The sequence below is a fragment of the Belonocnema kinseyi genome, chromosome 8 (genome assembly GCF_010883055.1).
Source record: "Belonocnema kinseyi isolate 2016_QV_RU_SX_M_011 chromosome 8, B_treatae_v1, whole genome shotgun sequence".
NCBI classification, from domain to species: domain Eukaryota; kingdom Metazoa; phylum Arthropoda; class Insecta; order Hymenoptera; family Cynipidae; genus Belonocnema; species Belonocnema kinseyi.
The window spans coordinates 59,384,932-59,398,060 of NC_046664.1; positions in this window are offsets into that span (position 1 = coordinate 59,384,932).

A 13,129-nucleotide genomic window follows, 5' to 3' on the forward strand; every position below is an offset into this window, starting at 1 on the left:
TAAAGATCTTTTTTCAACATCTTGTAAAGCTGAATCAGAAACTACAGAAGATAATGGTGAACCCATAGGGCAACCCGAAATTTGTTTATAAAATTTATTATTAAAGGAGAAAACAGTACCATTAAAAACTGTTCTGGTGACTATTAGAAATTCATTTTTAGTTATTTTTGTCAAGTTATGATTTAAATTAAGTTTTTCTTCAATGCAATCTAAAGCGAGATCTAGTGGGATGCTGTCAAACATGGACACAACATCTAAAGAAACTATCGAATGGGTTTTTGGTACATTTATATTTTTTAAACATTCTTTAAGTTCCCAACAATTTTTTACAAATGAATTAGTGTTTATAGAAACTGATTTTAAAATATTTGAAATGTACTTTGATAATTTAGAAGCTGGGGAGCCAACAGTAGAAACAATTAGTCTCCAACTTAAATTGGGTTTGTGAACTTTAGGGAGAGCATAAGCTTTTGCTATAACACTATTGTGAGTTTTTAAATGGTATGCACATTGGTCGTTAATTAATCTTTTATTTTCCCATCTAGTAGCTATGTCATTACATTTATTTTCAATAGTTGGAACCATACTAGTTTTAATATTCTTGTATAAAATATCATTCTTAAGGATGTTTTCAACTGTAATGTTATAATCGTCTCTATTTGCTGCAACCGTTAAGTGACTTTTATCAGCCTTCACAAAAAATGAATCTTTATGATTTACTTGGAAATTTTCAACTAATTGAATAGATTTTTCGAAATTTTTTAATTTATTATTATTACTGTGATTTGAAACTATTTTAGTAACAGTTTTTCGAATATTAAATTTTAAATCTTCTTCTTTAATATTTTTGATAAAATTTTGAATATTAGCAACTAACCTATTGATAGGAATTCTATTAACATTTAAAGGAACTCCAAAATTGTTGCCTAATGCTAAAACTTCAGCAACATCATCAGGGATTTCAACTGTTGATGAATTCTTAAAACATTTGTTTAATCTGAAATTATTAATCTCTGTATTAGAAACCAAAGACCTGTTTTTTAATAAGTCAAATTTTTTTATACACTCATCACGTTTTGAGTATTTTAGGTTACGAAGACTTAAATCTTGTGAATCAAAAAACTTGTTGAAAGAGCCATCAGATATAACTCTTGAGAAACGATATTGTAAGTAATTTGAAAACTGACCTAATGTTTGAATATTTTTCACAATGTGTTCAATTTCTAAACGTAGACATTTTGTGTGGAAATTGAATTTAGTTTTTTGAAATTTTGAGATTAAATTATAATTTAAATTAGTTACATTATATTTACTTAAATTTTGTTGAATATGTGTTGGAAATAAGGCATTATTTCTACACCTTATTAAGAAAGTACGCTAATCCTTAAGAATAACTAATTTTCTATTGGTGTGTAACCAATCTCCAATTTGTTGTCTTGTGACGGCGCCATACCTCTCAAGGATGTAAGATAAATAACCCATGTTGTCCAAAACGTTGTTGACTTATTAATTGTAAAATAATTTGATGAAACAAATCAATCCTTTCTTCAACCGTTGATATTTATTGATATTAAATCGTAGATTTCAAATTATTTATGTCTTACGGTCCAATCGTAAATCGCAAAATAAATATGAGTCAAAAAAAAAAAAAAAAATTACGATTGGACCGTAAGACATAAATAATTTGAAATCTACGATTTGAAATCAATAAATATCAACAGTAAAAGAAAGGATTGATTTGTTTCATCAAATCATTTTACAATTAACAAGTATGCATTGTCTCCTAAACATCCTTGAAAGTTAACAAATGCTTCGTTTGCCTTCTACTGATTTGACTAGAATCATTATCGCTGCTATCATCTTTATCATAGTCATCCTCTTTCAAGCTTTCAAAGTTTTCTCTATCTTTTCCATATTCAACTTCATTTTCATCTTCTTCTACGAAATCTTCATTTTTTTTAGTACTTCTGTCATTTCTATCAGCTTCAAAGATTCAACATTATCAGACAATAGTTTGCCTGCATCTTCCCCGCTTTCACTCATTTTATTAACTGAAACTTTCACAAACTTGTAAGCCAATTTCTTCACAAATAATACTGTAACCATGGTGTTCCCTTGCACAATTCTTTACACTTTTGCCGAAAATTCACACTGATCCTAACAAGAGCCCAAAAAAATGTGTGGAATTTATAATCAATATTTCTAGAAACAATTATAAAAAAATAACACGAGCACGATCATGATTCAGGAAACCCTAACACGTTTATACTTCATCTATCTTCTAGTCGCTGTTGAATCTACGTCACCTTATAGTCTCCAACTTGAAATCAAGCTCAAATTAAACATTGATGACACAGGACAACAAGGTTTAAGTAACAGAGACTATAACATACTTATCCGAAGTATTTTGGTGCGCTGAATTCGAATCTGGCTTCAGAATTATCCCATCACGCCATGTTGTTGAAATATTATAACCTAAAAGTCTTAAAAAAACACTGTTTTTCGACATATTTGAGGTTATGTAAAATCATAAGGTAATTTTTTCACAAAACTAGTAGAGTACCTTAAATTATCAATCTTCCTCTTGCAAGTGCTGTTGAGTTTGATTAAATATGTTTGTTTTTTTCATCGAGATATGATAATTTCAAATTTGTGTCTCTCCTGTTTTTAGCTTAAATTGTAGTAGATAGGTGAGATACAAATTTCAAATTATCATATCTCGATAAAAAAGGAAGCTATTTTAACAAACTCAACAGCATTTGAAAGAGGAAGACTTATACTTTATGGTGGTTACAAAAGTTTCTTTACTCATTTATGATATGTTTTACTATTTCAGAGAAAAATGGTGTAATCCATATCGAGCGCATAGAATATCTCTTTCATATAAAAAAATTGGTTAAAAATGATTTTAGAAAATAAAAAAGGGTTGTTTACATAAATGTTTTTTTTTTAATTTTACCAAAATTTTTAACTCTTCTCGAAAATGCCACACGATTCAATCAAAAGGCAAAAGAACTTTTTTTAGAACTGTTTTGTTGAGACCGAACGAAATTCACAAGATGCTTCCCTTGTTTTGGTAATAATTCAACAAAAAATTGACAAGCATATAAGTGTGGAGAAAACTGACTTTTAGTATTTTTAGAAAAACGCCGTGATTTTCTTAATTTTGAAATTTTTCTCTGTTTCCTCGAGGTTTTCGAAATAAGGCGATAAACCTATCCAGAATGCAGAATATAATCACAAATATCTCTATTAGGTAAACTGTTACATAATTTCGTAAACAATTTTTTTCCGCAAGTGGAAAAAATACGTATTACCTAATTTCCTCTCAGAAAGAACATATTTTGTCTCTGAGAAATACTTTGACTTCAAATGTAGAATCTGCCTGATTTGAAATGGATTCGTTCTATAAGATTCTGATTCGTTTGATAATCTTACCAAAATTAAAGTGAATATAATCTTCATTTCCCTCAATTGGGGATGCACTTAGCTCGATTAAACACAAGAATTTAATTTTTAGGTGTTTTTCCTTAGTAATAAGAGACAACTATGGGCCGACTGTATTCCTACCCCCACATGTCAGCATTTGCCTAGACGTCTGGCGCCTACCCCCAATCCTCGGCTATTTGGACAAGTGAGGGCCTTACTTCACTGAACGCTTGTTTTTGTTTGAAGTCAATAAATGAAAAATAGGAGGTTGACAGATTATGGATATAATTTAACGAAAGCTTATAATACTAGAATTTAGAGCTAACCAGAATTCAACCATTGGATAACTCGGTTACCAGTGTTTGTCACAAAAACTAGGTCAAACGGCTTCCAATCAATTTTCGTCAAGGTTGTTCTTCGTCAGATTTCTAGTCAATCACGGTCCTTTTGCCTTCCGCTGCACTTAAAATAATTTTTCATTCTAAATTAAAATATACAATAAAAATAAATATTTACAATTCATTTATTAGTATTTATATCATTCAAGTAATTAAAACAATCATATCCAAATGTTTTATCAATATTACAAAAATTTATTAAATGTTTATTTATTGAAACAAATTGTACTATAACTTCGTAACTGTAAACACTTTAATGTACAATTGTACAATTAATTCTATAACTTTACGAGCCTACGTAAACTACATATATTAAAATAAGATAAAATATTTAAATTGAAGTAAAATTAAATTTTCTTGTCCAAATTTAAAGTTGGGTTTAAAATAAGCGCTATTTTGTGGCCCAAAATTTATTTCGTTCTCTTTTCATATTTATATATCATTTTAGTATAATTGAACAGAAACGAAAGCCTTAGTGCCTTCATGGCTTTCAATTAATTAATTTGATATATTTTCAAATATTTAATTTTTGAAAAACATACTTTGTATTTCTTGTATCGTCGTAATATATTTTACAATTCCGCTTGCAATTAAATTGCTAAGTTGACTCAGCTGAATTTATGGATTTATTTTATATGGATATATTTTCGAGAGTTATGCAATCGTGAACTTGGTTTTATCTTGTTTGATCTGACGCTCAGCTTGTTTATAAAAATTGAAGAATTATAAAAATAATGTATGTGCTTAGAAAATTTGAAGGAATGCAAAGAATTTTATTATATTTTAAAAAATCAAGAAGAATTTCAAAGATTTGAGAGTACTTTAAAAAATTCTCGTTCTTCGCCAGTTAGCAAGAAGTAAAAGAAGAAGAAAAAGAAAAAGCAGCTACAAATATTTATGACAACGTAATAACCTAAAGCATATTTTGACGATTATATTTCATTGCACTCTTAAATTACAATGTCATGAATGAGAACTTAAAAAACTAGGAGTCATATCGAAAGAGTAAAAACAAATATAGATTCTTGTCTGCAAAGAAAAATATAAACAACTGCACACTGAGATATTTTCGAGACGAATTTAAACTTGTTTTTATTCATTCGATATGACTCAGTTTTTTTAAATTACCTACACAAGTTACAAATGTATATTTACAGACACACATCGACTACACGTTAAGCAATAAATGTTCTAGTCGTTTAAAAAATTGTTTGCAAAAAATAATAAAAATTCCCAACTAAATATTTTCGAAAGGAATGCAATGATGCACTTTCCTCGGATGCTTAATTTTTTTATAACAATTATAGAATTTAAAAAAAATAATTAGATTGTTTAACACATTGTTTAAAAAACAAAAAATGCACGCCGAGATACTTCCGAGACATATCCAAAGGAATTTTTACTTTTTCTATATGATTCTTAGTTTTTTTAATTAATCATTACAAATTAATTGAATCTACAGACACTCGAGTCGCGGTACTGCGAAATTCAGTACTGCGAACTCCCGCTATTGAGTACGTTTTTCCCCCGATAACGAGAAAGACACTATAATCCCTTCACCCCTACTTCTCACTTCTACATTTGACGATTTTATTAAATGCACGGTTTAATTTGTGATGTCTTTCAACGTTTCCTTTCCTCTATTCATTGCAATAATAATTTTAATAATAACGATTCGAATCGTCACTACAAACTGTCAGGATGTAAACAGTTGACATTTGAACACAGTAAGTAGCCCGTGGAGTGGGGTTCCTTAATGAACTAGAGATACCCCCTCTCCCAAATAGGTAAATGAAACGGGGGAAGTCTCTGGAAACACATGGCCTTTATTCCACGCAGATGGCAGTTATCCCGTGAGGGATACAGCCACGAATTCAACGAAATCTTCATTAGGTCGGGGGTCATCGTGGTCGAGGCCGCGGATGTTTGGTCGAGAGACTGGTTGGCAGAGAGGACTTCTACGTTTAGGCTCAAGGAGGGACTAAACCTGGACCTCAAGGGGACGAAATGTGTGTAAAAGTACCTGACAGCGACCGTTTTGATTTACGGAAAACCCAAGAATCTGAAGACCGTTCTGGGGCGCCTGAGCTTCCAGAACCCAACTCTGAGGACAGATTCGTGAAATGTGTACTCCCACGAACAGGGATACAGGTAGAAGGAGAGTATCTGGATCCTAGTAGTCGGACTTGCTGAATCCGTAATCAGAGCTCTTGCGGCTCTGGATAACCGGCCCTATTTAAGAGCAGATAGGCTTACCTTAAAGGTGACTCAACAGGGCTCCTCAGGGGGACGAGAAGCTTTTGAGGATGCCCCGGCTTATTCGTTTAATAACTGTGACGGGAATCTCCATGATGCAGAATTATTTGCAATATAGCAAAGGCGGCTCGGCGATTCTAGCCAGACGCATGTCAGTAATGCAGACAGTTCTCGCCCTAATCCGAGAACCCTGCTCAAGGGTGGAAGCGGGGGAAGGCTGGAGGCCTCCAGAGAGGCGGAGATTCTAATTCAACACTGCTAGGAAAACAGGATTTCTCTGCTATTAGGATGTGATGCAAACTCTCACCATATGGTGTGGGGAAGCACAAGTATGAATAACAGAGGAAGAGATTTAATTGAATACCTAGCGGACACGGACATGGAGATTCTGAATCAAGGTGATACTCCCACATTCCAGATTAAAAACGGGAGTGATGTTCTCGATCTGACTCTAAGCTCGGAGCTGCTGAGGAGTAAGCGGAGAATTTTTAAAGAGGAGTCTCTCTCGGACCACAAACATATCTTGTTTCAGCTGAACCTAGGTAAACCAGTGGTTTCAAAAATCAGAAACCCTAGAAATACACTCTGGGACTCATAAAAAGAGGAACTTAGAGGAAGGCTAGTGGAATTTCCCTCAAACTATGACAGCATTGATGAGTTAGAGCACGCCGCAGATTTTCTGCGAAGAGCTCTGACTACATCGTATGGAAACAGTTGCCCTACAAGCACAATTAATTCCAGTAAAGGAGCAGAATGGTGGAATACGTACCTGGAGAAATAGAACTAAGTTGCCTTCAGACTGGGACATCTATAAGACGTGTCAGTATGAATACAACAGAAATATAAGGAGCTATAAGCAGGAAGACTGGAGGGGCTTTTGTGAGGAATCGAAAGATATTCCGGAAACAGCAAGGCCCCCAAAATCTTAGCGAGAAACCTAGAAGCTCGCTTCGGGCTTATAAGGCTCGAAAATGGCGAGTTTGCCGAAGACGAAGAAGCACTCAAAGGTCGTAGACAACAAAATGTGTAATGGGCCGTGGGGTCTTTCTGTCCATTTAAATCACCAGGGGCGGATGGCTTCTACCCAGTGATTTTACGAAAAGGCTGGAATTTGTCATCTCTCCGCTAACGAAGTTATTTAGGGCAAGCATCGCTCTAAAATATGTGCCATCAGCGTTAAAGGACGATAGAGTGGCCATTATTCCCAAACCCCGGAGGGAGGGCTACACTGCTGCAAAAGATTTCAGATCGATGAGCCTCACGTCTTTTGTTCTAAAGACGCTGGAGAGGCTGGTTTAGAGATATATCAGGGATGAGGTACTTTGGCCTGCCCACTGTAAAGAGGGCAGCATGCTTTTCAGGCAGGCTGCTCGGTAAAGACGGCACTCCATTCTGTTGTGGCAAAATCGGAACAGCAGTTGGAACAAAAGGGCTAGGCTGTAGAAACGTTCTTGGATATGGAGTGTGCCTTCAGTAATACCCCTCCAGAAGTCATCTATCAAGAGGCTTTTAGGTGTGGACGACTTTGTTATCCTAGTTAGGAACGCTCATCTGGAAACGTTGATGAACCTTACAAGGTCGGCTCTGCCCATCATAAAGCTCTGGTGCGATAGTTCAGGGTTCTTGGTAAATCCGAAAAACACCAGTATGTTCATTTTCAATAACATGTTCAATATCTGTGAGTGGTCCTAAATAGAAAACTGAACTGAGCAAAGCACCTAGAGACCCAATGCAGAAAATTCGTCATGTCTTTTTGGATTTGTAGAAGAGCTTTTGGGTTGACGTGGGCAATAGGGCTTAAAATGCTTGCAACAATGGGCTTCATGCTCTGCGCAAAACCTCTATACCTCGCGATAAGTGCAAACGCGAAACACGTGACGGGCCGCCTGGCGAGAGTATTTCCTAGGTGAAATATTAGGAAATTGAGAAAAACGTATGGGTTTATACCGAGTATGTACATATATACTAAGGTGGATTGAAGTTCGTGTTTAAATATAAATTTTTCATGTATCTTTGGCACGCTTAGAACAAGTGTAGCCTCAGAACTTCCCTACAGAGCTTCTGTTTTTCCACAGCCTAGGGGAAAGAGTGGAAAATAAGGAGAAATATTAGGTTATGATTATTTATACACACGGAAGTCTAGGAGTAAGTCAGTAAATGTAGTCTGTATAAAGTTTAAAGCTACTTTTTAACTTTCTACTTGTTTCTCTAGGCTAGGGGAAAAGAGAAACTTTGAGACATTTTGAGGCTACGCTTGTAGTAACCGATCCAAGATACATGAATAATTTATATTTTGTTACAAAGTTTAATCAACCTTTGTGTATACAGACATACCCTGCGTAAAACCTGGAATAATTTTCTGCCACGTCCCCTAGGCTAGGTGAAATATGACGCCCTGTAGAATGATTTCGAGGTTAAATTTTAATTTAGGTACTCAATAAACATAAAGTTTCGTATCACCTTGACATCGGACAAATATTTCATTAGCAGGTCCTAGAATTCTTTTGATTTTCAGTTTTTCTCCTAGGATAACAAACAAATCTGACGCCTAGGGGAATTTCGAAGGTCGTATTTGGTTTAAGCATCCCAAAATACATAAAAGTGTATTTATTAACTACAAATTAAGCACATTTTGCTATTTAACAATTATGCCCTTTGCAAATTCCGGAATTCCCTAGATTCTTACTTTTCCTCTAGGCTAGGGGGAAATTTTAACCTTAAATTGTAATTCTGAGGTCGGATTCGGATTCAGCGGCTCAACATACATAAGGATACACTAGTCTCGTACACAGTTCGGCCAACTTTTTTTATTGTGAGCCTGTGTTATCTAAACAACCTTGACGAAAATTGATTAGGGGCCGTTTGACGTAGTTTTTCTGACAAACACTTGCAACCAAGTCAAACAGATGGTTGAATTCTGATAAGCCCTGAAGTAGAGGCACAATAAACTTCCGGTAAATTATATTCATTATCTGTCAACCTCCTATTTTCCATTTATTTACTTTCAACAAGCACAAGCGTCTAGCGAAGCAAGGCCCAGACACTTGTCCAAATAGACGAGGATTGGGGGAAGACTCCAGATGTCCAGGCAAACGCTGATGTGCGGAGGTATGAATACAGTCGGCCTATAGTTGCCACTTATTACTAAGAGTAAACACCCAAAAATAACGTTCTTGTTTTTTTTTATTGAGGTACGTACATATCCAATTGAGGGAAATGCAGATTATTTACATTTATTTTGGTAAGATTAATCAACGCATCAGAATCTTATGGATTAAATCCACAAAATATGTTGCTTCTTAGAAGAAATTAGGCAATTACGTATTTTTCGATTTGTTCAAGAAAATGTTCATCAGGTTATGGTTATTTGAATTTGCTGCTTTGTTTTTCAAAGAAAACCCAAATTTTTCCTTTAAAATTAAATAACCACAATTTTTTATTTTAAATTATATAAATTTTCGCCTAATCGTGATATGAGAAATTTCAATACGCATTATATCAGAGTTTATCGCCTTCTTTCGAAATCCGTCAAAATTTAGCAAATTTTTTAAATCAACAAATTATGCTTCATACGAGTGAATAGAATAGTCACACCTCTGCAACTTGTATTGACAGTGGTTCTTTCCTTTGTCTAACAGATTCAAAGAAATGTTTGGAACCGTTACGTGCGGAAATACATGATTGAGCATAAAACTGCTGATTTCAAAGGTACTATTTTTTAATAGTAATCGTACGGAATAAATGAAAACTTTTATTATAATTTGATTAGGTAAATATTTGGAATAGTATGTAATATGATGTGATGAGCATAAAATAACTTTGGAAGCAATTGAGATATTTAAGACTTCTATCAACATTCTTGCACAGTTTCTCCCCTTCTTTCGAAAACCGCGAGAAACCTTAAAAAAGGCTAAGTAGCTTTTGTGAACAGTAAAATTTTTTTTTAAATCGAATTCTCCCATTTTTTGCAAACAACAGTTACAAAAAAATATTTAAAAAATAGTTTGCACAGTTAACAAAGTTTTACAATAATTATGTTGTTTATTTATGTTATCTTGTACCATTTATTAAGAAAAATAAAAAATTCAATATTTCTTTAGGATTTTTTTCTTTTGTGTACAGTTAAATAATCACTTCTCCTTTGACATTTAAATGTATTCTTTGAGTTTTACTCATTATTGTGAATCTATATTTCCGTGGAAATATTAAATTATCATCGAATAATAGAAAAAATTAATAAATACATTTTGAAATTTTAATTATCCAATTGTATATAAAATTTGAAAGGAAAACAAGTTGAAGAACTCGAATCATTGGCGCAATGTATGTCAAAAGGGTTAACCTTCATCTTTTATTTTATTTTTTAATATATTTAACGAATTCTTGTTTATATAAAAAAGACATCTAATACTTTTTTGTATATTATTTTTTTCAACATTTTTACATTCGCATTTTGATACTCTTTGAATCCGAAAACAGGTTTTTACAACTGTGACAATCTGTCTGTCCATCTGTTTCTTTAGATTTTTGGTTAATTTACACGATAACTTTCGAAAAAAATGACAGATTGAATTGACTTTTGGTACATTCTTTTAGTTAAACCATGCAAGATATGACAAATGATGAATTTACCAAAATTTTGCACTCAAAAAAGGGGTCTACAAATTTGTTTCATATCACTTTTTAACAGGACACGCAGTTTCTGTTTTATTTATAAGAAATGAAATAAAGATTAACAATTTTAATTTTGGTATAAACGATGCAAACTATGACAAAAGTAATTAGGCAAAAGTTACTCATCTAAAAAAAGAGTGAAAACTTATCCAAATTTGTCATCAATAATTTTTTTATAGGACGTACAGTTATTGTTTAAATCGTAAAAAAACATGCGAAATAAAAAATTACATTTTTTGAAAAATGACCTAAGGTAAAGACACCATTCAGTGAAAAGCGAACAGTTAGTGGCGGTCTGGAGGAGTTTATTTATTTATTGAAAAATTTCATTTTTATCAAATTGTAAATAAAGGCTCTGTAAAATGTAGAATCTTTCAATATCAAATTACATAGTTATAAGTCAGAGGAATAATTTTCGAATCAGCATACAAAAAATATTCAAAAACTGGTGCTGCCATCATGACGCACGCCTCTCGCTGATACACTTTTATGGTACAAGTAGAGAGAGCGTTCAGCCAGCACAAGTTAGTCAGTTCTTTTTTTTTAAACAAGTATCTTAAAGAATAAGGTGTGAAATTTGCTTCAGCGAATTCTTTTGTCGATGAGCAGGTGTCTGGAAGGCAAAAATTTGTTTATTATTATGAGCAATAATATTAACCGCTCCAAGAATTCGCAAAGAGACAGCTTAGTGAAAGGATCAAAGGAAATGTATTTAAAGGAGAATCAGTCGTGTTTGGAGTGAACAAACGTTATTGCCGTAACTTTAATGTTTTTTACAACTTGCCTACAACTTTGTTGGGAATAGGGTTGTTTCCAAAGTCAGGTATCATTTTTCCAATAAATAGATCTTGTATTATATAAAATTTAAATTTTATAAACGCACATAATATAATGCTTACGTATTGTTCGATATTTATAATTTAATGTTGGAATATGAATTTTCTATCGCGAAATCGTTTGGAAGGCCTCTTTGGCGTCAAAGGGGTCAGATTTTTTACCAATCACACCTTATGTGTCAATCATTTTCAAATTTTTTTCTGAGTCAATGTTTTGTTTTGGTTATGTGCATATCGAAAATAGAAGTTAAACGACTCAACGGGAAAAAAATTATAACGCACCTTCGGTTTGGATTAAAATTATGCATTAAATTATTATTTTATCTAAAATAGTGAAACAACCCTATTTTTATCGCAAAAAATCGTTGAACCCTGTGTTTCCTCCTAGAAACAATCAATTGAGATCGATAAGAAACGATAGAACTTATATCGCTATCATTGTGAATCGTGTTTCTTAATTGTGCAAAAACTTGGAATTTGCCACGTGATGGCAGCACTTTTGTCTGGCGGGAATTATTTAAAGACATTTATTTACATTTTTGGAATGATATACATTTGAAACAGTATATATTATGAAACAAAGTAAATAAACATTCTGTAAATAATTCTTACCTGATGAAAGTGGTGCTACGAAAAATATGTGTTAATTGTATTTTATGTTGAAAATATAAAATCAGATAAAAAATAAAAATGAAACAGTTGATTTTGTATTAATGTACCAAATTTTTATTTTTTATTGTGCTCTCTTGGATTGTTTATTGTAGTGAAAATTTTATAAATGGTTATAAGTTTTGAAATCCTTTGAAAAAAAAGGAAGCAAATATCTTAGGAACGGGAAACTTCAGAAAAGCATATAATTATTTAAAAATCTCAGACTGTTATTTATCTAATAAATTCAAACATTAAAATATATCATTAGAGAAAAAGATTCTTTTGTCAAAAATAGATCTCAATTTTTAATTTTCCACCACTATTAACACATTAATCTTATAATAAAAAAGTTCTTATTTATTCAACTTTCTAAATTTTTAGTTTATTGAAATATAAGTACTCGTACTTAAAATTATGAACAAAATTCTTTCTAGATTGAACAGTAAATGTACATTAATGTCGGTGTGTTATATTCGGCAATCCTTAGATTATCACTTCCCTTCTACCACTAATGATTTACATAAAACTAACCTTTTTCATTCTCAAGGTGGCCACTAAAATCAAAGAACAAATTTGGAATCATTTCCTAGTTTAAAAAGTTTTTACATCAGTCTATAAAATTGAAATTTTAAGTATTCCAATCTGTAAATTTTGTTATTTAAAGTATTCAAGACTAAAATGCAAATTAAACCAATCGAAGTGGAAGTTTTCTGATCACTGAGCGTTCTAAACATTTAATTAGAAAATTTAAAACAGCAATCTCGAGTTCGAACGTTCAGTAATATACGAGGGTAGTTCAATAAGTCCTTAGAATGACCAACATATTGCGCGCGAATCGCTCCAAATCATCTGTTTTCAGTCAGCACCACTCCCGACTAGATATAT